Source organism: Equus asinus, chromosome 1, assembly GCF_041296235.1.
Source record: "Equus asinus isolate D_3611 breed Donkey chromosome 1, EquAss-T2T_v2, whole genome shotgun sequence".
Lineage (NCBI taxonomy): Eukaryota > Metazoa > Chordata > Mammalia > Perissodactyla > Equidae > Equus > Equus asinus.
Window position 1 is genome coordinate 150743869 of NC_091790.1, and position 24298 is coordinate 150768166.

The 24298-nt window shown below is 35.3% G+C and overlaps 1 protein-coding gene across 25 annotated transcripts in view; it reads left to right on the top strand.

Moving 5' to 3' along the window:
- The window catches only part of HDAC9 (histone deacetylase 9), an 866113-nt gene that overhangs the window by 772131 nt on the left and 69684 nt on the right, over positions 1–24298 (top strand). The window lies entirely within an intron of this gene.

Genomic DNA, 24298 nt, shown 5'->3' on the forward strand with positions numbered 1-24298 from the left:
AGTGTATTTTATTCTAAAGGAAAAGACGTAATTTTTTATACTACCTCTTAACATATAGAAGAAAAAAACTTTAAATGGAGCCCATTTTTAAATGTTTCATAGAATAGTTAGTACTTCACAAATGTATGTGTATTGTTTAAAAAGTTTAATATTCTGAAATTAAGCATGATATAAAAGCTAAGAGCCACACTAGTTATACTGCCTTTACATAGTCAATGCTTAACTTTAGAATTAAATATATTCATATCCAGCACTACAGCTGAGTGATCTTTGGAAAATTATTTCCCTCTCTGTTTTCAGTTTTCACATCTATGAAAATGAACATAAGAACCTATATTCTTAGGTTATGAGAATTAATTGAGATGATGTTTTAAAGCTTTTTGAAAACTACAAAAGTATCTCATAAGTGGGCGAAAGTACTATTATTATGAAGTTTTCTTCTTTAACAAGAGATAAAAAACCTCTAAAAATGTGTTATCTGTCAAATTAAGATTTTCGCTGAAAATCAGTCTAATTCAATGGTTCTCAACTGGAGGTGATTTTACACTCCAGGAGATATTTGGCAATGTCTGGAGATACTGCAGTTGTTACAAGTGGACGGTGCTACTAGCATCTAGTGGGTAGAGCTCTGGGATGTTGCTAAACACCCTACAAGGCACTGGATAGTTGTTTGTAACGAAGCATTATCTGTTCCAAAGTGTCAATGGGGTGGTGGTTGAGAAATATTCGTCTCATTTTAAATTAAAAAAAAACTTGTATGTGACATTAATTGTAATTATTTTAGTAAAAATTAGAGTAATCTTTTTGCTAGAATGTGGGATGTGACAGATTCGTGTTGAATCTAGATATGCTTGAGATGTAGGTGTTTCAGTTTCACCAAGGGCATGCTCATGCTCCCTTAAAATGATGTTATACCAGAGCTTGGGAAATATGTTTAGATTAATGTTATCATCCCTGCACTGCAAATAATACTAATCCCAAATATTAGGAAACTACTTAAAGAGGAGTTTTCAGTCAAAAAGTTCCGTTTAGTTGTAGCCCATACAAATGAATATTTTCTGTGCTTAAAAATTTTCTATTTCTCTTTTGGGCATTGGGCGTAATCTAGCATTCTTGAAATAGACCAAAGGCTATACAAGTGTATATAAATAATGCAACCTTTTCAACACATGGCTAATTTCCATGGTCAGACTTTCTCCAATTCTTATCTAAATCTCTTCCACATCCCTTCTGGAGAAAGAGATCTTAATTTTCTATGTCTAAAATCTGTTTGTATTCAAGACAGTCATTCATATCAGAATAATAGCATTTAAACTACTTGACACAGAAATGTTTTTCATTTGTAGATTGAGGCTGTTGTCAAAGTAGAATGGGAGGAAGTTTGGCAACCCATCTGATGATTATTTAATACTTAAGGGATTAGGCTACTTGACATACTTGGTACCTCCCTTCTAGGCACTTACAGTCCAAGATTCTAAGGTAATGACATAGCAATACACACTTCACTCCCTACTCCTTTTTAAAAAATATGTACAATTTTCTTTCTGTTTCATTTGGACCACATGTGCCTGATCCTGTGCCAGAAAATAAGAGGAATCTTATACCAAGCTTCCTAATTACTATTGACATCACAGACTATGTAAGTTTTCATTAAAATTTTAAGAGGTGTTTCAGTAGATGTGAAAATGCAATTTTATTCTAGGCAGAAGAAAAGTTAAAACCCTAGAAGCGAGGAATGTAAAAAGAAAATCAATACATTGAATAACAGTGAAGGGATTAAAGAATAGTACGCAGTTAAGGAAATATGAGGAGTTTCAGGCTGTAGGAAAGTAGAAATAGTTCCACATATTCTCATTTTCCCCTCAATCCTTCTCCCTAAAGGAGGACTGACAAAAATAAACTCCAGTTTCCAATTCTTATGTGGAATATTCAAGATAAAATGTAAAGTGATCATAGTAAGTTTTAAATTACTTCTTTTGAATGATTCAGGTACTGAGGACAATTAGTGATGTGCAGGTAAATGTTTAAAAACTAGCTCTCCCAAATAAACAAATAAACAAATAGGCCTGTGGTGTAATACTCCCCACCTGGTCACTTTCAGCTACAAATGTGAAGTTACCAACACAAGTTGAAAAGAGATGTGAAATAGCAAACTATAATATAGCAATTCCATCATCTCGATACAATAGATGCAAATAACCCCAGGAGCATAAACAACAGCAACTGTACTAAAATAATTAGCAAATGATGAGTTTTGAGTATTTAATACCTTTGTTTTTAATAGAAGTTTTAAATTGTTTTTTAAAATTTTTTTATTGAGGTAACATTGATTTATAAGATTATATCAATTTCAGGTGTACATCTTTATATTTTGACTTCTTTATAGACCCCCTTGTGCTCACCACCAAAAGTCTGGCTACCATCTATTACTGTACACATGTCCCTCTTTATTCCTTTTGCCCTCCCCCTGTCTCCTTGTCCTCTGGTAACCATCAGTCTATTCTCTATATCTATATGTTTGTTTATTGTTGTTGTTTAAATTGTAAAATTATATAATTTAATATTTAATAATGTCTGTGTTTACACCTGGCTCACAAAATTTCTGAAAACTTAGCAATCAGTTCTCACAAGTCAGTATGAACTGACCACTGATGGGGAAAGTTCTTTCAACTTACCACTTCATTTTACCATATGGAATTGGAACTTGACATAAAAGATGACAAGTAGTTGCTGAAGGTGTATCGAAGGTCAATAGATTGGATGAAAAACATAATTTCTGAAATTCTGACCATTAAGAATGTAGCGGAAAAGAGGACCCACAACTAAGATATATGACTATGTATGGGGGGGTTTGGGGAGATAAAGCAGAAAAGAAAGAAAAAATTAAAAAAAAAGGATATAGCAGAAAAGAAACCCTGGAGCAGAAGTTTCACTATAAAAATGGAAAGAGGTGGAATAAAGTATAGCGGTATTTGGAAAGAGTATAAATATTATAATATATGATAAGACCCATAAGAGATTACAGAAAAAAATGTAGGATGAAGAAAATTGCTTTAGGGACTAAATTACTGTGTACCTTGTTCAAATTAATATGTATGGCCACTGAATAACAACATTAAATCAATTTGTGTGTGTGTGTGTGTGTGTGTGTTTTCAAATGCGGCATCTATCAGACCAAATCTGAAATACAGTTCTTATTAAGGATCCTTGGACTCTTTGGTAAGGATCTTCTGTAATTAGAGCATGAAAACGAAGTAGACATTTTTTTTGGGCTGCCTGAAAATTTAAGGTACATTTTTGTGTTTATGCCAAGAGAATTGGGTACTTTGAGAGCTAAACCCCATACTGCTATGGCTTTTATCAAAAAGGTTCCATTTAATATATTGCTCTGGATTTTCCAGTTCCTTTCTTGTCTTCAGAAAACCACAACAAACTATTTTTTTAGTTGATTAAAATAAAAGTAGAATGCTTCATTTTGGAGGGAAAAGAATAGCTGAAGATTGAGCTTAAAGGGAAAGAATTACAGAAAGGTATGTGTCACAATAAAGCTTTGAAAATGAAGCCTTGAAAAAATGAAAGAGCGACAATTTGTAAATCAGGAGTCCAGAAGTTCTGTTTCATGATTATGTTGCAGTTTAATTTCTTTATATCTTTCTGCCATTGTTAAAAAAAAGCAGCCAGAACTTCAAAGGGACCTCGCATGTGTTCTGAATCAGGGCTTCAGAGCTGATGTCTGACAGCCCAGAAATTAAAACGAAATAAATGTGCTGTTTAAACTCCCATTTTTTCCAACAACAACAACAACAAAATCACTTTTTCTGTATTAAGATTTTTTTCTTTTCTTTGTTCAAATTTAAATTTCTGTTCCCTTGGATATTTCCTTATTTACTAATTATGGGCCTGGGCCTATGGAGTGCGGCATTCCTATGGACTTCACAGAATTTCAGACAACCAGAGGGGATGTCAAGACTTCGGGATCAGCCTTTGTGACTTTTCCTGTACATTAAAACAGATCCCCCCTCAAAAAGAAAAAAAGAAGAAAGACAAAGAACCATAGTTGTTAGGCCATACCCAAACACCTGCGTTTGACTGTTCTTGCATTTTCTTGGGATGACGGAAACAGACATCTCCAAAGAACAAAGAAAGGCTCAGGATGGTTTGTGTTTGAAAGTGTACTAGCATGGATGTGAAACGTCAGTCACTAGCCAGAAATTTGGCAGCCATTTCTTCAGAGCACCAAAGAGAGTAATTAGAGTGACCTGGAGAGCTTTGTTATGTGGAGTAAAGATGAGTCCTTGACTGAGATAGAGTCATAGGTGCAAAGGAAATTCAATATCATCTACAACAATTTCTTGGTTTTACAAATGAGGAAGCGAGGACACTGCATCTCGGAGTGGCAACGTGGTGTGCTCAGATAACACAGTAAAGTGGTGTAGAATTTTGGTGCAATTCTCTTATGGGCTGATAAGATAGATAGAGAAGTTATTGGGCTACAGAAAGAAACAGACACATAAACACTTGGGTTTAGACACTGCTTTCTACCTGCCTATCAGAGCCAGTACTCTCAAACCTACCTCTCCCTTCTGCTTTTAATTGGTATTAACAAACAGCCAGAAAGTGTGGGCAAACAGCAGCCAGGAGCAAAGGGCTTCACCACCACATCTTTGCAAAGAAAAGTAAACCACCCTAAGGAATATGCTAGATTTAACGGGCTTGGGTTCTTTCTCTCCTCTCCCACATGCCATCTCATAGTCTGCACATCTGGCCTGCAGAGTGTCCCAGAATGTTTATTTCCGGACCCTGAGAGGCTTTCCTGAGCATTACTCGGATAAAGTCTACATTTTGTTCATGTTAAGTTACATTTTGAGAGTACATAGTGCCCAAAAGAAGGAGACAATACACTTCCATTTTCACATTATCTTACAAGTTCTGTGAGCATGTGTAGTAGAGAGAAAAGTCATTAGAGGTGAGCTGATATAGTTTCAAAGTTCGCAAATATGAAATCTTCCTACATTACTTGGGAAAGAGCAAAGAGAATGCCAAAGCTCTGATCTCCCTGGCTCAAATGACACAGTATTTGCAGTCAGTCTTGACTAAGAACTCAGATTCAGGCATGAGCACTGCTCAATCTAAGTGCCCCTCTGGACATGACTATGAGAAACACTGGCATTTTGTTTATTCAGTAAACACTACTGTTTTGGTTTACTGGCCGACAGGCCAAAAATTGGGATCTTGAACCACTCTAAGAATCTCACAATTAAATCGAAAACAAAAATACATCAATACAAGAAAAGACAGTATTTGATTAAGTGAATTTTGCAAACAAAATGTATAGTGATCAGCGAAATTTCTCTAAATATGGTTATAGGGGACAGCAGAGCTGGCTGTTGAACGATGAGTAGGACATAGATGAGAGGGGGAGGGAAAGCATATGGAAAGAAGGACACAAACAAATGTATGACATTTGTTCTTCAGCAGCCGTTCATTCGGCTTCACTGTATCCTTACGTCGTGCTTAAGCAGTTATATGCATTCTTCCATGCAGTCACCATAATCTCAAGTGTTATTATCCCCAATTCACAGAAGAAGAAATAGGGACTCAGGGAAAATAGAGAATATACCTTAGATGACACTTGTGACACAGAGAGAGAAATGGAATTCAAACTCTCAAATCTGTGCTCTTATCCAATGCACTCTCCAGAAGGAAAGCCTATTTAGAAATGTCACTTTGACAATATGGCATATTGGGACCCAGCTTACCAAATCAGGTAGTTTGAGCCTTATCATTGGCAGATGTTAAGGGGATTTTAGAAGTAGAAGCTGAGGAAAATGGATAATGGATAATATTTAGACATGTTCGACTAGAGTCAAATTTGGATGTGCAAAGAAATATCCCATTGGCAATTTGTGCTTGAGAATTAGATCTAGAAAAGGAAGGTAGAGAGAAGTAGAGATTTCAGTCTTTGACTTAGTGATAATGGATGAAACTGTGTCAGTGAAAAGATTCACTGATGGACAATGTTTGCAGAGGAGGAGTGGAGTACTGAGGGCAGAACCTTTGGGAATACCCACATTTCTTAGGTGGAAGGAGGTGGAGGAGAGCCGGAACTAGACAGGGAAGAGAAGGAGAGGAAGGAGGAAAACCTGAGAGTATGATGGCAACGGCCGGGTGAGAAGAGTGTTTCATAAAGCAGAGGAGAAAAAATCTCAATGATACAGAAAGTCAGAGTATCATTCAAGATGTATTCTATAGGCTAAAATATTTAAATGAGATATTTACATAAACTTATGTACAATTTTTCCTGCTTATTTATGCTAAGAATAGATATAAGAATTCCAGGCTTTTTTCAGGTGATCATTAAAATTGCCCCTAAATTAAGCCACCAAAATAACCATGCTCTTAGTACCTTTTCTTCTTTATTGCCTGTCTCTCCTCCACTAAAAGGTTAGTATATTGTTGGGTAATGTATTCACACATGGCCAGTTTGACCATATATCCCTACAAATGCTGCCACCTCAGTTGTTTAGTCAGAAATAAAACTTCAGTAGATCCAACCATTTGACTGAATCAACCAATTGAAATGACACAGTATACTATGAAACTGCTTTTCTTTTCTTTTTTATTTATTTATTTATTTTTAATTAATTAATTTATTTTTATTTTTTTAATTTTAATTTTTTTCAGACGTACATCATATTTCGAATTCTGTGTACATTACATCATGTTCACCACCCAAACACTAATCATAGTGCATCCCTTCACATGTGACCCTAATCATCCCTTTTGCCCTCCTCCCTCCCCCCTTCCCCAATGGTAACCACCAGTCCACTCTCCAATGCTATGTGCTTTTTTTTTTTTTGTCGTTTTTATCTTCTACTTATGAGTGAGATCATATGGTATTTGACTTTCTCCCTCTGACTTGTTTCACTCAGCATAACACCCTCAATGTCCATCCATGTTGTCACAAATGGCCGGATTTTGTCATTTCTTATGGCTGAGTAGTAGTCCATCGTGTATAAATACCACATCTTCTTTATCCATTTGTCCCTTGATGGGCACCTAGGTTGCTTCCAAGTCTTGGTTATTGTGTATAATGCCACAATGAACATAGGGGTGCAAGTATCTTTATGCCTTTGTGTTTTCAAGTTCTTTGGATAAATACCCAGCAGTGGAATAGCTGGATCATATGGTAGATCTATCCTTAATTTTCTGAGGATACTCCATACTGCTTTCCATAGTGGCTGCATTTCCTTGCATGTTCAAATGATGGCAAGTTGGGATTCACCAGAGTTCTGTTAATAAACTTTGTTTTAATCCTAGGGACCTGAAAAGTTTTTTCCATTGAGAATCATTGGCTCTCAAATGTAATTCTTTGGTTGGTTGAACATAGCCCAAGTCTTTTTCGTTTGATAATATTATATGTCTCAGATCTTTTGTTCAAATCAAGCCCTCCACTTTGAAGTAGTAGGTAATAAAGAGGCAAAGACAACATAAAAAATTTTCCTCAATAAAATACTTGAGTTAATAAATAATTGTTGTGATTAAAGGCCTAATCAGAAGGAAAATTCAATGTGCTTAGGGAAAATGTTATTATCTTCCAAAACATGAAGTCAGAAGAGTATTTATATGTCATTTTGTAAATTATTGTTTCTGAAGAGCTGCCTATTATCATTATAACCTAAACTATTTATTTGTCGCTAGTGGAAAGCTTTCTTCATGTTGGCATTTTACTCTCTATAATTCATCATGAGAGTAACCAAAATGATGGTAACAAGGTTTAATTTTAAATGCGAGTAAATTTCTTTTAAGACTATATTTTGGGAGAGCCAGGACACAGTTCCACTTGAAAAATCTTCCTAATAAAGGGAATGGCTTTTAAAATGCCAGAATTAATAGTTATATAGCTCTTATTACAATGGGTCAGGCACTTTTTTATGAGATTTGCAAATATTAACATTTAAATATTGAGATGAGGCCCCATATCTAAAGCTTCCTGATAAACATAATCCATTCACTGTGTGAGAGCCCTTCTTGAAAGTGTATTTCATGAAGACTAGAGGGAAGAGGAGGATAGAACTTGAGAGGGAGGTTGGGATGGGCAAAAAAGGGGTAAGAGGGTGGGTTGAAATGCTGCCTCCTATACAATTTCATGGAAGCCCAAGGTGGAGTAACGATGTACTGTATTATTTTGATTTTAATGTCTATTTGTCATGCTGATAAACAAAATAAAACTGGATCTATTTTGCTTGTTTTTTGGTAGGCTTAAACTGTTGACTACTACAAAGTTATAAAAGATATCAAAGGATCAACCCGAATGGCGGAGCTGGAAGGAGCCTTCAAGATTTTGTAGTCAGATCGCTCTCAAAGCTCAGTTGAGGGACTTATATTAAATGAAGAGTCTGGGTCTCACCCCAGAGATTTGGATTCCAAGTTGATTGAGAATGAGGCTCAGGAATCTGCATTTTAATAAACACCTGTATGATTCTGATTAGCCAGAGGTTAACAACTTTAAGAAATACTGACTTAGTCTAACTCCTTTATTTGACCCATAGAGAAATAAAAACCTAGAGATGGGAATTGGCTTTATCCAGCAGGTCTTAGAACTTGAACTAGAATTTAGTTGATAATATCCACTGTAGTTTGATTAATGTTATCGATGTTGAAATCAGTGGTGCCACACTGATTCTGTCACTGATGCTTCACAAGATAGACTTGATAATCTTTTTTAGAAACTAACATTCTTTAGGCAATAAGAATCAACAAATGTCTTGGGGGGGGTTTAAGCAGCTGGTGGAAAACATCTGGGTATCTCTTAAGAGAAGTAATTTATCTTTAATGATTTTTGAGGTTTAAAGTTATTATAATGAGTTACACAACTCTTTCGAGACATAATGTTATGATAAAAGCCATATTCCTTTAATAGTCAATTTGAATTTCTTTGTCATCTATTGATTAATTAGGTGATTTTGTGCACCCAGTTGATTTTCTTTTTCTGAAGCTATTACGCTTGTGATTGTGATAAGAAAAATGCTGATGGTCACATCTTAATAAAATTACCAATTTTTCAGCTATAGGTTTGTCCATTAACATACAGATTCTGAAATTTTAATTATTTTTGGTAAACCTGAACTGACACTCTAAGAGAGGAACAACAGACTTTATAGCTGCATATCTCGAGTGGGTTGCAGCTTGAATCTCAGCCTAGAGCATCTGTGATTGTCTTTAGTTTGACAATTGGTTGCCTAATCTCATTACACACTCTTGTTTAACAAGACGTCTATGACCTCCCAGTTCTAATAATTCTAGAGTTACCAGTAGATTATGCACCTTCATTTATTCCGATACATACTCGTCTAGTCCCAAAAGTCCTGGCAACTCCTAAAGAGTTGCTCTGCCCATCCTGAATCTGGACTCTGCTTACTTCATTCTGTCAATATTCAATTCTACAGTCTTTGTCATCTTTCAGATCCCGTAAATGCCTTGAAATGTTTGACCTAAAATGCCACCATCCTCCCTGAAATACTGTCTTTGCCATGTTGAAGGTTTTATTGTATTTCGTATAAGTTGGATATTGAGCCTCATTCACAAAGAAACTCTCCCTTAAGGTGCAAGACCTCTAGCATAATCAAAGGAAGGATCCTTTTTTCATGTCTTACATCTCCAACTTGGGAAAGCAGAAAGAAAATGCAGGATAAAAACTGTGATGCAACATACTTTGGAATATTTAATTTTCTTTCCTAAAGAATGATAGCTATATTCAAGAATCTGATGGATACATGAAGGAGTTCCTATCTTCATCTACCTTCAATGATTTTTTTTTTAATGGCAGATGGGAATAGCCTATAACAGACCAAAGCCACTTTGATAATAAATATTTAAAAGAAAACCGGTTTTAGGTCCATAGTGGCAAGTTGAATCATGGCATTTGTAAAGATTGTATAGGATCCTGGCCATGTTTGCACTACAGATTTTCTGTCATGATGTTGGAGAATGGGCTACTTTTTTAAGAGCTACCCTATTGGGCTTATTAGATTCTCATGGGTTTTGCTAAATGCTATGGTTTCCTTTGTAAATGTTCTTTAAGTATTTCAATTAAATGGTGATTTATTTTAAAAATCAGCAATAACAAATGTGTAATAGAAGCCAAGTATTACAGAATTCTTAATGTCTAACAAATACATTCAGAGCCATTTCATATTTATTTAACATACAATTGCTGTCTAATTTAATCTAAATTAAATGGTTGCTTGAAACCGATAATTTAGAGGGTTCCTGAACCTCCTTTTATGGCAGAAAAAATAAGAAATCATCAGTTTTGCCCAGAGGGCAGATACTTATCTTTTAAAATCAGGTATTTTCGTCTTGAAATTTAAAACCTAGGTCATTTGGGAAATCGAATTCCAAGGAATGTTTTTGGCAATGCACATATGTCCTCATTTTCCTTGGAAGAGAATAATTTGTTTTTCTACCGTTCAACAAACCTTCACAATTTAGCTGATACTTATCTGGCACTTTTAAGATGAATTATCATCTGTCTAGTTTACAGGCATCTGTTTGTGAGGAATGTATACACTGAGACTCAGTAGTGGGGTTTTTGTTATTGTTTGCTTGTTTTTGAAGAAAAGACCAGATAACTTTGGGTACTATGAGTCAGGTACTATGTTAGTTCAAAAGATTAATTTTTTTAAAAAAGCAATTAGTCATGAAGTAACCACAAGGACAAGTAAGACAAACTCGTGGATAAACATTTTGGCAATGGTCACTACAAGTGCTGCCATGACCGTCATTATCTGGGCTGAATTTGGGGAGTACTGTCATGAATTAATGCTACACTGAAGTTGAAACGCAAGCTTAATTCCAAGGGTTGGTTTGAAAAGGAATTAGGGGTTTTTTGGTGGGGGAGGGGTGAGGTGGTGATATATTTCTTTTCAAACTGGCAATATCAGAAAAATCAAAGTGGGTATTTCTTTTTCTGAAAATCAGTTTTTACAAATGTAAGTTAGAGCTTGAGTAAGATGAATGAGTTACAGTCACTAACATTTGATGATTATTATTCAGACACAGCTGGTGCTGTGACTGTAGCACTAATACGTTAAACTAGTGCTTCAGTAGTATTTGGATTTAAACACAGCCAAGTGGTTTGAAGGACCAGTCCTGGAGTCAGCCAGCCAATTTCTTATTACAGCTTGCTGTTGACTGTGTCACTTAAGCAAGTCAATTTCTTTATAACTCCTTCTCCCAGGTGGGCAGTTGTGTGAGGATTAAATGAGATCATGTGTTTCAAACACATAGCATGGTGCCTGGTGGTGTTAGGTCTCACTAACATTAGTTTATAAGTGATATAAGGGTAGGGGCTGTCTTTGTCGTGCTCAAAGCTGTATCGTCATTGTCCAGCACAGTTCCTGTCACATAGTAGATTCTGAACAATTGTGTCTTAAATTGATGGATCAGCCACAATTATTTTATTGAGTCCTCTTGAACACATGCTGTTTTAGTTTCAATCAGTGTAAAACTAAATTAACTAAATTCCTTATAAGTTTTATAGAACTGTATATGAAATAGTCTGTGACAAGAAGGACTTGACTTTTCCCTTTGGCCTGTTTTATTTCTTTGGACCTGAACTCTTCCTCAGATACTCTTCCTCGCCAATCTTTGAAAAATGTTTTCTACTTATATGGGCCACAGTATCTTTTTAAAACATTCTTAAAGAAAGGAAAATTTATATTCTATTTTAGGCATATCATAAAAACATAAAATTTTCAGGGCCTTGCTTTTCTTTGCTCTTCTTCAAAAATTGCTCTCCAATATCACTATGGGCCCTGAATCAAAAAAGTTGGGTTTTGTGGTTTAAGAGCATGGACTCCAGGGTCAGAGGGCTTAAATCCTCTGCTGTTTTACCTTGGACAAAGTACTTAACCTCGCTGTGTTTGTTTTCTCATCTCTAAAATGAAAGTAATGATAATACCTCTTTCATATGTGTGTGTGGTATTTTTTTGAGCATTAAATAAGTAGTAAAGTGTTTAGCATAGAGCCTACCTTGTAATAAGTTCTATAAAAACTTTAGCTATTATCACACATTTAGCTAAGTTCATAATGTTGGCTTCAAGTCTCTCTAGTGCTATACATCAGTCATTTAATTGACGTATTAAGAATGCCTTGCACTGTACAACGCACTGGATATACAAAGTCAGGCAAGATGTGGTCCCTGTTTGTTGGAGTTTACAGCCTGGTAGGGTGAACTCACAAATTAAGGACTATATAGAAAGAAATAAGTGTGAAGGGGGCCTATGGGAACAATTGTATGTTGCTTACACTGAATTTAAAGGTTGGGTAAGAGTTAGCTGAATGTGGACAGATCATTCCATCAGCAAGAACCTCAGAATTGTGGGCACTGTTTGATTGCAGTGTTCATCAAATTGTATAAATAGTTATGTTTAAGTAAAGGGAAGAGTGAGTGTGATGGTATGGCAGAAGATGGGGCTGGAGAGAGAGACCATGTCTTAAAGACTTTGAATTTAATCTGAAAAGCGTGAGAAGCCAATGACAGGTGTTGGGTGGCTAGTGTATTGAGCTCATTTCTCTATGCTAGTGAGCCTAGAACTTTCTACTGGCATGCTTGCACATCTCCAGGCCCAGGGTCTTCTAACTTCTACACTCTTTCAGCCATATAAGACCTCTCAGGTTTTCTGGAGCACAAGCTATATTAGTTAGAAAAGGCTTGCAGTGTCCAACCTGATGTGGCCAATGATCATATCTCTTTAACAGAGCCCTTTCATTTAGAAGAGTTCACAGTTCTAGAAATCTCTCTGGTTTAGAAAGGTCACCTAATGTAGATAAACTCGGGCTCATCCAAGAATGAGCTTCTCTTATTCTTTTAAACAGAATGACCCACAGATTTTGGCTTTTGTTCAGGGTAATAGAGAAGCCAGCAGCACTGACTCTATTGAAGTATCACATTGCAACTGAAAACTCATCACAACCTATTTTCTTCCAACAACCCACCTCCCCCAGATCCAACAGACAGTTTATTCAGGCATTGTCAAGGTACCAGTCTTCTTCCTCAGCATACTGCACTCAGCACTTAGTGGGGGAGATGGGTACAGAATAGTGAGGACAGAGGAACCCTTTGGGCACATGGTGGCAGGCATTGGTTACTTCATCATATTCTAAGTGAAAAGTACACATGCTTTTATGTGTGGATTTTTAAAAAGTTATCTGGGCTCTTCTCACTTAGTTAAACAGTCAGTATGCTCAGTGGTTAAGGCTTCAGACTCTAAAGCCTGAACTGAGCTCTGACATTACTACATTCTAGTTGTGTGACCTTGAGAAAGTTACTCAACTTCTCTTTGTTTGCTCCTCTATAGAAAGTTGTATATTTTCTGTAGCTTTCTCCTGAGGTTGGTGTGAGGATTGAATGAAACATCTAGACCAGGACCTGACACAGGATAAATATTTTAGAATTGCTAATTATTGTAGTTGGCATTATTGTTCCAACTTTCCTTACACTTTTAATTTGCCTCAAAAATGGAAATTATGATATTGATTTTTCTCAGGACTGTAGTACATTCAGGGATATGTGAAAACTTAGCAGCTTAAAACAGCACCCATTTATTTCCTCACATTTCTGTAGATCATAAGTCTGGGCAAACTCAACTGGGTTCTCTGCTTCAGGTCTCTTGAGGCTGATATCAAGATATCAGCCAGAGTAGCTCCTTGTTTTCGAGTTTCTAAGGAACAATCTTCTGAGCTCATTAGGTTGCTGGCCAAAATTCAGTCCCTGCAGTTGTAGAACTGAGGTACCCATTTCCTTGCTGGCTAGAAGCTACCAGCATTCCTTCTCACATGGTCCCCTCTGTTTTCAAACTAGCATGGTGAATCAAATCCTTCTTATGCTGTAAATCTCCCTAATTTCCTCTTACAGGACCTGCTGGAGAAAACTTTGCCTTTAAAGGGTCTCTGTGATTAGATTACCTTCACCCCCCCAACACTGCCCTTTTGATTTACTCAAAGTCAACTGAAAAATCGTTTTGCCATACCACAGGAATATATAATATGCACAGGTTCCACCCACACTCAAAGGGGAGGGGATTATACAAGGGCAAGAGTCATTGGGGGTCATTCTGGGAATTCTGCTTACCATACTATCTAATTGAAATTGAATCAAATAAACTTGAATAGAATACATTCATTCCAAATTCACTCATTCTTTCAATAAACATGCACTGAACACCTATTACGTACCAGCCTAGATGCTGGGTTTGAAAGTGTTAATCAATTCTTACCAGTTTATCTTTTTGAAATAGATTTTAAAGAGCAAGATTGTCTGGAAACATGGGTTCCTGTTCACCAAAATTATTTTTCCATTCTCCATTTTGCTTTCTGGAACTACAATATATATAATCCTATGTCAGCATAATTGAGTAATTCTAGAGATAGGTTTACTAATAGAAAAATTAAGTAAATGAAAAGAATGATACCATTTAGAATATGTTGCCTATTTATCTAATAGAGCTTTTAAATCATGAAGAGGACTGATGGGCTTGGGTGAGGAAGTAATAGTTATTGATACTGCCTTTGTGTCAAGTGCTGGGTAGATGCATCTTACATATATATATTATCTCACTGAAACTAACCAGCATTGCTATTCCTATGTCAGAAATGAGGAGCCGAGGCAAAGGTATGCAAATGCATAACACTGCAAATGTTTAAGAGTATCTTCTGCTATCTTCTGAGTTTCCTCTAAGTAGACATATATCCTCCATCTATTAAGCTTTATAAAAATTTGTTTATTTTATAACAATTATCTTGCTTTATGCTAAATTTTATTTATCTGTGTATACATCCCTTATATTTTAGTTCCTTGGAAGCAGGAACTATATCTTATTTATCTATATATTTCCCTAGCTATTATTAATGTATGTGCTTAGTAAATACTGGTTGAATTTGAGTAGCACAGACTACTATAATGTGATCATCATTGCTTAACATGAGTCTGTCCTGCTTTTGTTCCATCCCACTTGGCCACTTACGCCTGAGCATCGGTGAGAGAATAGATCCCAAGTATTTGATGCATTATTGAAAGCAGCAGTAAAAGCTAGTGATTGGCAAATCAAATTGCACTTGGGGGTTTGGCAAAAACAGTTTTCCTGAGGAGTGGAAGGGAATGATCCTGTGATGTCCAAAAGCGTTTTCTAGGATTTTTTTCCCTACTGTTTTTATATTTAAGTATTTTAAGGGAAATTTAATTCACATGTTTCTGGTTTGTTTAACTTAGCACACCACAGCAATGATTTGTAAAGCCATTGGTGTCTAGGGACTCTTTCTAAAGTTCATTTGAACTGAAAATCATGTCTAAAAATATGGACAGTATTAATATCTATGAGTTGGCTGAATGGTGGGAAATGAACTCACTGAGAGCTTTGGGTTCTCTCCCCAATTTTGTTAACTGCTTTGATAATTCACCATTCTGGGTCTTAGTTTCCTCATCCTCAAAATAAAAGGATTGGAGTATATAATCTTGAAATTCATTTCTAGATCTAAAGTCCTATGATTAAAATATTTTATTAAAAAAATCTAAAAACTGAGTACCCGCTATGTGCCAGGATCTGTTCAATGCACTGCGCTTGTTTTTTTTTTTTGAGGTGGCTTTTTATGAATAGATATTCATTTCAAATCTGTGAGGTAGAATAATCCTTAGTTGTATTCACAGGTGAGAAAACTGAAGCTCATATATCTGTTTGAAGTATCAGATTTGTATATAAAATTCTGGCACATAGTAGGTATTTAGTAAGTAATTGTTGATTTGTACATGAATCATAGATTTATGGATGGATGGATAGTCAAAATACCAATCAACCTTTCTTGACATTTTATTCTTGGTAATACCTTTGGGTAAATGATTTTCAATTTCATTTTTTCAGAAATAATGGCACTGAAGACTTTGTTTAGGATACAAAGCAACTATTCATTTGTTTTCAAAGGTGCTGAGAATATAAACTTACCTCCTGGAGTATCACTGACTAGAACAGTAAAAGGATTTTTACTATGGTTGAAAGTACCTTCTTTAAAACATATGCAGTATTTATAGGGCTGCTCGGAATAAGCCAACTGAAAGATTTAATGATAATAATCTCCATATTTCTCTCTAAAATTGATTTCCGGTTTCAATGAACTTGGAAAGAGTCCTGGGACATCAAATAAATAAAGATCTTAACATGAAATGAATCTTCAGAATATGTTCATAAATTTACATTTTAAACATGATCAGAAAATGTATATCTTTGACCATTATTAAGGTGATACTTTAATGAAAAATTTTCATTTGCATGAACTAAACCTTTTTGGCTACAGATGAAAGGATTTTATGGTAGCGACAATGGTTTTGTGAGTTAAATGATCCCAACATCATCAGGAATGAATCACAAGTGCCTACCATATGAATTACAGCACCGTGTGTCTTAAAAAGGTATTTCTGTGGAAAGCATTCTTCCCATCTGCAACAATCAGATTTGGCTTTGAAGTCCTGCTAGACAGCCTTACAATACATGAGACAGCCACATGCTACCCAAACTTCTCTCTCAACTTGAGTTTGACTGCATTTTCCTAAGGAACAACACAGTAACTTAATGACAAAGGAGTTTAGGCAGGAAAATGATCCTTTCTGGACATAACTATAGAAAATATGCCAGTGGATGTGCAAAATTAAATTTCAAATTAAAATGGGACAAAAGTGAATGACTCCTTTGATCCCTACTATCTAGAATCTGCAATGAATTCTTCACACACATTTCAGGCCGAAATGAAACTAACCTGTTAAAAAATCAGTAAATTGTTCTTGAGGCTTTTTAGCCATCAGGAAGTTACAAAAATGATATAAATCAATAACATTTTAGGTGTGAACATTTCAAAAGAGACTGTCACTACCGCTGACTTTCACTCCACTACCTCTGCTGAATGGCAGCTAGGCATTGCGGGTTAGGGATTGCCTCTATCATTCTTACTTTTTTTTCTTGAAGCTTTCCTCAACAGACACAGAAAATAATAATGGAGAAACACCTGTAGTGAATAGGAGACTGACATCAGCAAATTTAGGAGATTTATAAGTAGAGGTAAAATGACCTGTTTAATCACTTTATGTCACTATTTCATTAGCCAAATGAATCATGACCCAGGTACCTTTCTCTGAGAGTTGGCTGCTGATTCAAGAGTCTGATCTATTACAGGATGGCAAAATAGCAATGTCAACTAAATTGAATTCCCTCAGTCTTGGCCTCCGTAGAGAGTTCCTATACACTATCTGCAATTTCATAATAGAAAGATAATTTCTCGCAGTCTCTCTCATTTCTCTGAGCTTCTATAAGAATGTTTCCGTTATCCCCAACAAACATTGCTGAAAACACATAGTTTCTAAAAGAGTGAAGTTTGTAAAGTTTTGACTGTACTTTGTTACCATTTTGCCTTTATGTGCTTTATTATTTATGTTCTATCTCATACTCTGGTAGAAAAGAAAAGTTAGTGGTAAAAAGAGCAGGCCTCTTTCCATCCTAAAATAATACATAATAACACTAGAATCAGGTAATTGCTAGTATGTAGTGGCCACTTCAAGCATACAAGAGGATATTATTTGCAATCTTATATATAAAAAGGAAAACCTAGGAACAACTTAAATATCTAAAACAGAGAATTGGTTGGTATGTTAATACATTTAAAATGATATTGTAGAGGACATAAAAAGTGTTTTCTACTATATTGATATTTGTAAACGTAAATTTAAAAAATTACAATATGGTCCTGTTTTATTTTAAAAATACACAAAAACAGCAAGCATGAAATACCGCAAAATTGGAATTGGCTATTTCTGGTTGGTAGGACTATGGATTTATTATTATATATATTATAACTATTTTATTACTATTTATTATTTATTAAATGATAGACAATATACTTACATAATATATAACAATATATATCATATTTATTATATATTATACTATTTTACTTATTATGTTGCAAATTTCCTACAATGAGCATGTGTTAATTTTGGTTTTTAAAATAGTTGCTTTTAAACGGAAATTAAAATAAAGCTAGTTAGGGTTGTTTCCTTTCACTACCACTGTTCTCTAGGAACTATTTGGGAAACATTACAGAGAAGTATTTGAGACATGCCAGTTTGAAGGATGAATCCTTTTGTGCCCTTTGGGTTGGTTATTAAATACATATCAAAAATTTAAGCTTTGAGCCTTCTTAGGGCAACTTTTCATTTCAAACCACTTTTCTGAACTAGTAAAAATGCTGACACAATATGACTTCTTAGGCAAAAACAAACACCTCATAGAATATCAGGAAATCAAATTGAAACTGATCATTTGAACCACTATCATATTTACAGCTTACTTAATACTCTTTCTTAGAAGCAACAAAATTAAATTTGATTCTAGGAAATGGACAGAACTGAACAGAGGATTTCTAACTGAAAATGCTCTCCTATTTCTCTTCTTCAGTGGTGTCTCAGTCTTGGTAGTTACCAGTTCAGCTGTGTTTGGTCATCAAAAGAAATGATTTGTTACCATGTAGCTTCCTTCTCATGCTTTTAATTTAATGCCGATTTAATTTAATTTAATGATTTTTGAAACAGACTCCATGTGAGATTCTTTAGTGTAGTAGCAGTAGTAGTGTGAGTACTAGCAGTAGTGGTAATAGTTTGTTAATGCCTCATTCTAGAAGAAATCCTTAAAAGAGTTTAAGGTGTCAAATCCCACTTTGAAAAGAGTATTTCTTAGAGAATTCTGTCACAGTCAGGTTGTAGAGATGACTGCCAAGGCTAATTTTCATTGACTATGTACCAATTCTAGCCACTAATCTGAGCCTGCCCATCTTGCTTCCCCAGGCATCCAGGCTCCTGCCTAAGCTCTGCTTCCCCCACCAAAAAAATTCAGAAACTAAAGGTGTATGTGGACCCTAAGAACCCAGTTCCATCCCCATATCTGGTGATTGCTTGAGCCCATGATGGAGCATGCTTACAGACATGTTTTCTCACTTTTGATCACTCTTTCTCATCAGCCATCAAACTCAGGAAACTTCAACTCCCTTGCGGAAAACATTGCTAGCTATGGTCTCTGCTATAAAATTTCAACTGTGTGGGTTAGGTTTGTTGTGACAAGTAGGATGAGCTTTCTGTGCCTTTTCTGAAGCTAGGAATAAAAACTATTAAATAAAACTTGCAATTATGCCTATTAAAAATATGTTACATAGCCTCTAATCAAATAAGCACACTCACACACCACTGAAACTTTTATCTCACACAGCCTTAAAAATACCTTGACACTGGTAACCACGCTTGGCTTTATCTACAGCAGTAATGGACACAGTAGAAACTCAGGTTAATAGAACTAAAAAATTATTCTTGAATTTCTTACTTTGATTGGAAGAAAGGGCAGAGACCTTGTAGAAGTTTCTTTTCTTTACTTCACTTGAATGTTTTGTGCACACATAACTCAGAGTTCAGCTGCCTTACTCTGTGGCTCCAGAGATCACATGGGTAACATGTGAATGGAAATAAACCCTGTAGGTAAAAGAAAGAGGAATTTGGACAGAGATCAAAGATTAGCCTCATTCCATTCTTTCCATCCACTTTTTACTATCCCATCTAAATTTGGTATTTTATGGGACTTTTTTTTATTCCCAGAGGAAAGAGTGAATTTAAATCAGATTTGGTTCTCTCTCTCCTATTTTTTTTATCCGTGTGATTTGATCTGCTCAGTAGTGACTTTAGATAATTGAATTCTCAATTGCTAGGAACCTTTAGTATGAAAGATATGGTGCATTGGCTTGATTTATTATATCTTTTTAAGTTATCACTGTAGACCTGGTTTAGGTTATAGGAAAAGCTGTCCAGAATATTTAACAATATGAGTAGCAGAAACACTTATCTATGAGTATTTCTTATTTTTTTTTTTTGTTTACAAGAGTGGAACTAATTACTATGTGATATTAACCTTGACTTAAGCCAAGAAGATTTTTAAGAATTAGGGATCAGAACTTTGCATTACATATTTTCTGAAAGCTTACCACTCTTTTTATAGTAATCAGGTAAGAAGATGGAGTTTAGTGTGGTCAGCTTCATTCTTAAGTGGCCTGTGGAAACGATTCTTATTGGTATCATTATGTGGTCTATAGAAAGTGAGAAATATTACAATGCTTGAAAAGAATTTTCACCTTTCTTTTTTTTTGAGGAAGATTAGCCCTGAGATAACTGCTGCCAGTCTTTCTCTTTTTGCTGAGGAAGACTGGCCCTGAGCTAACATCCATGGCCATCTTTCTCTACTTTATATGTGGGACACCTACCACAGCACGGCGTGCCAAGCAGTGATACGTCCGCACCTGGGATCTGAACCGGCAAGCCCTGGGCCGCCAAAGAGGAATGTACCCACTTAACCGCTGTGCCACAAGGCCAGCCCCAATTTTCACCTTTTTAAAATCCTTTTTAGAATAATTTTTTGCCAGAGGAAATGAACTCTTCTTTTTCATGGCTAGCCTTAAGTGCTAGACAAGAACTGAAATTCTGGACAGTTTTATTGAGTAGATATCTCAATGTATTCCAAGGATTAAGATGATATTATTTCATTGTTCCAATATGGAAACAACTTAGTTCGGTTTTGGGATCTCATTGACAATTTTTCAGACTTTCATTTAGTTCTACCAACTCTATTGTGAGAATTTCCTTTCTTTTCAAACAAAAGACCACAATACTTAAGAGAGGAACAGAGGACAGTCTTGAAGGCAGCACAGGTGGGCTTTCAGAGCATGGACTTCCATGTTCAAGATTATTCTTTCAAGTTTTTATGGAGATAGAGTTTTTATGGATATTCTAAATACTATAAGTAGTATATAAATGAGAGAAAATGAAATAGTGCCCTTTGTCCTTTAGAACAGATAATACAGGAAGTTAAAAGTTTGAATTAATGCAAACATTGAAAAGTGAGTGACAAAACGATGGAGACAAAAATACCATTGATTTGTAGGGGTTGGGGTGGAGAGGAGGGATGAATAGTTGGAGCACAAGGGATTTTTAGTGCAGTGAAACTATTCTGTATGATACTATAATGGTGGATACATGACATTAAGCATTTGTCAAAATCTGTAAAACCATACAACACAAAGAGTGAATCCTAACGATGGACTTTTAACAATATGTATCAATATTGGCTCATCATTTGTAACAAATGTACCACACAAATGCAAGATGTTAATAATAGGGGAAAGGACAGCAAGAAGGTTGGGTGGTATATGGGAACTTTCTGCTCAATTTTTCTGTAAATCCAAAACTGCTCTAAAAAAATAAAGTCTATTAGTTATTAAAAAGTGTAATTGATTGAAAAATTTAATGTTTATTCCCTATAATCCTTAAAGCATATTAAAAAATGAAATGCCATATTGAACACATGGTTTTATTTATCTCTTTTGTTTTTTTGCAATTGTTTCTGAAATTGGGCAGGTTGGACTCACTGTTAAATTTTTTAAAATGTTGAATGAGAAACATTTAAATTTGGCAATATGAGAGACTACATATCCTGAAACACTCCTACATGAAAATATCAAAACTACTCTTTAAAATTTATGGATGACTTCCAAAAAGATGAAGGAAGGTGAGCAAATACTGTAGCTATTGGCTTCCCTGGGCTATCCCACAGTCTCCAATTGACTAGAGCTTGTACGTTGATAGACTACTGCATACTGGAAAGGAGAGTCAAAACTTTGGGCTTATGTAGGGAAGGGGTTGGATTGAAGACCAGAATGAAGACAGGAATGACAAAAGGCCAGCTCTAAGGAAAAGGATGAATAGGAGAAAAGGAAATACTGAACAAAACAACAAATCTGTCTTAGGTATGGCTATGAATAAGGGGGATTTCAAAAAAAAGGAAAAAGAAACTGAATTTCGGAAAAAGAAACTGAATTTCTTTTCCATGAGAATTTGTAATCAAGTTTTGGGCTCCACTTTTACAATATCTGTGCATTAAAAAAAAAAGCCCTGCAATCTTAGAACTTAAAATTGATCCTAGTTGCCAGTGGCCCAGCCATCCAGTGGAAGCAAACAAAATAGCACTCAACCCAAGTTTTCAAACATAAATATTACATTCAACTAAGGCTTCAAAGACTTCTCACATATAAAGTTCCAATGAATATGAGTTTAAAAAAATCTCAAAAAATAGAGGAGAATTAAGACACCATGAGGATGAATCAGCAGAAACAACACATAGTAAGCTAAGTCATAAAAACTTCAAATAGCAGTTACAGAATATAAAATAATTATGCCTAAAGAAAAAAAAAAGAGGAAGAAATGAAAAATGAGCAAAGTGTAAGAAACTATAAAAATGACTAGGAAGTGATGAAATATAACCAAATAGAACATCTAGAATTGAACAATATAATCACTGAAATGAAAATATGTAGAGAAGTGTTAAACAGCAGATTAGTCACATCTGGAGAAAGTCTAGAAGACAGATCTGAAAAAAAGTACACATAATGCAGGACAGAAAAAGACATAGAAACTACGAAAGAAACTTAAGAGACATTGAGGACATAATGACAATAACTATTATATCTAATTAGAGTTCCAAAATAAGATAATAAAGATAATAAACAACTTTATTTCAATAAATTTGAACACTTAAATAAAAGAAACAAATTCCTAGAAAAATCTAGGAAGATCTGGAAAGTGTGAGTAGTCCTGTAATCCCTGAAGAAATTTTATCAGTAGTTAAAAAGTCTTCCTCAGGGCCAGCCCAGTGGTGTAGCAGTTAGGTTGGCTCGCTCCACTTCGGCAGCCCAGGGTTTGCCAGTTCAGATCCTGCACACGGAGCTACACACCACTTGTCAAGCCATGCTGTGGCAGGCGTCCCACATATAAAGTAGAGGAAGATGGGCACAGATGTTCACTCACAGCCAATCTTCCTCAGCAGAAAGCAGGACGGTTGGCAGTGGATGTTAGCTCAGGGCTAACCTTCCTCAAAACTAAAAAAGTCTTCCTCAAGGAAAACACAAGACTTAAATGGTTTTAAGGAAGATTTCAACCCAACACTCTAGGGTCAGATAATGGAAAAAAGAGGGTCCCAATCATATCAAAATTCAACATGATTAATATAAGAATGGAAAATTATAGATTAACTCCATTCATGAGCATAGGTGAAAAAAATCCTACACAAGCATTAGCAATACAAATCCAGTTATGTATAAAAAAGACAATACATCACAACCAAGCTTATTTTACTCCAGAAATTCAATGGTAGCTTAATATTAGAAATATTTATTAACATACTCACAACACTATGAAATTATAGGAGAAAAAACATCTCATTTGGTGTAGAGAAATAATTTAATTAAATTCAACATCTATTTAAAATAAAAACTCGAATTCAAAGTAGGAATAGAAAGATCCCTCCTTAAACTGCATGAAACCACAGATGCCATTATTCACCCACCCACTTGGCAATCTTAGCAAATGTTGGCAAAATTGGAAATTTTATATATAGTGCTTCTGAGAGTTGGAGTTGGGCACACCTCTTTGAAAATAATCTGGTATTATTTAGCATGTATTAAGCCACGACAGTTTTACTCTACTGTTACACATGTGCACCAGAAGACTGGTATAAGTATGTTCATGGAGGCATTGCTTGTAATAACAAAATGCTGGGTTTCTGTAACAACAAAAAACCCAAATATTTGTCAATTGGTGAATGGGTAAATAAATTCTTCTATACTCATAAAATGTCCATCTAGACAGCAAAGAACTATAGCTCCATGCATCAAAAGAGATGAGCTAACAAAATGTTGTGTGAAAGAGCAAATTGCAAAAGTATAAAACCATTTTTATAAAGTTTAAAATCAAGCAAATTAACCAAAGGAAAGCCTCAAGAATTATAAACACAAACTCAGGACCCTGATTTCCCACAGAGAAGAGGAGGCATGTTATTAGAGAGAAGCACACAAGAGGCTCCAAAAGTATTGCTAACATTATTTCCTTTAAATTGCAAGGTAAGTGAACAGGTGTTTGTCATATCATTATACTTTATAACATACATAGACGTTATTTAATTTTTGCATTTATCAACTATTTCATAATAAAAAGAATGTCTATAAAAATCTGTAAGTAATTTGAGGTGATATGTAGAAAACTTTCTTCTATAATAAAGACAGATGGTGGAGACAGGAAACAAACGTCAAGCAAATGAGATTGTTTACCTTATTAACATGGGTTGAATACAGTTCAAGTTTTTCATCCAGGTATATGTACAATGTTTTG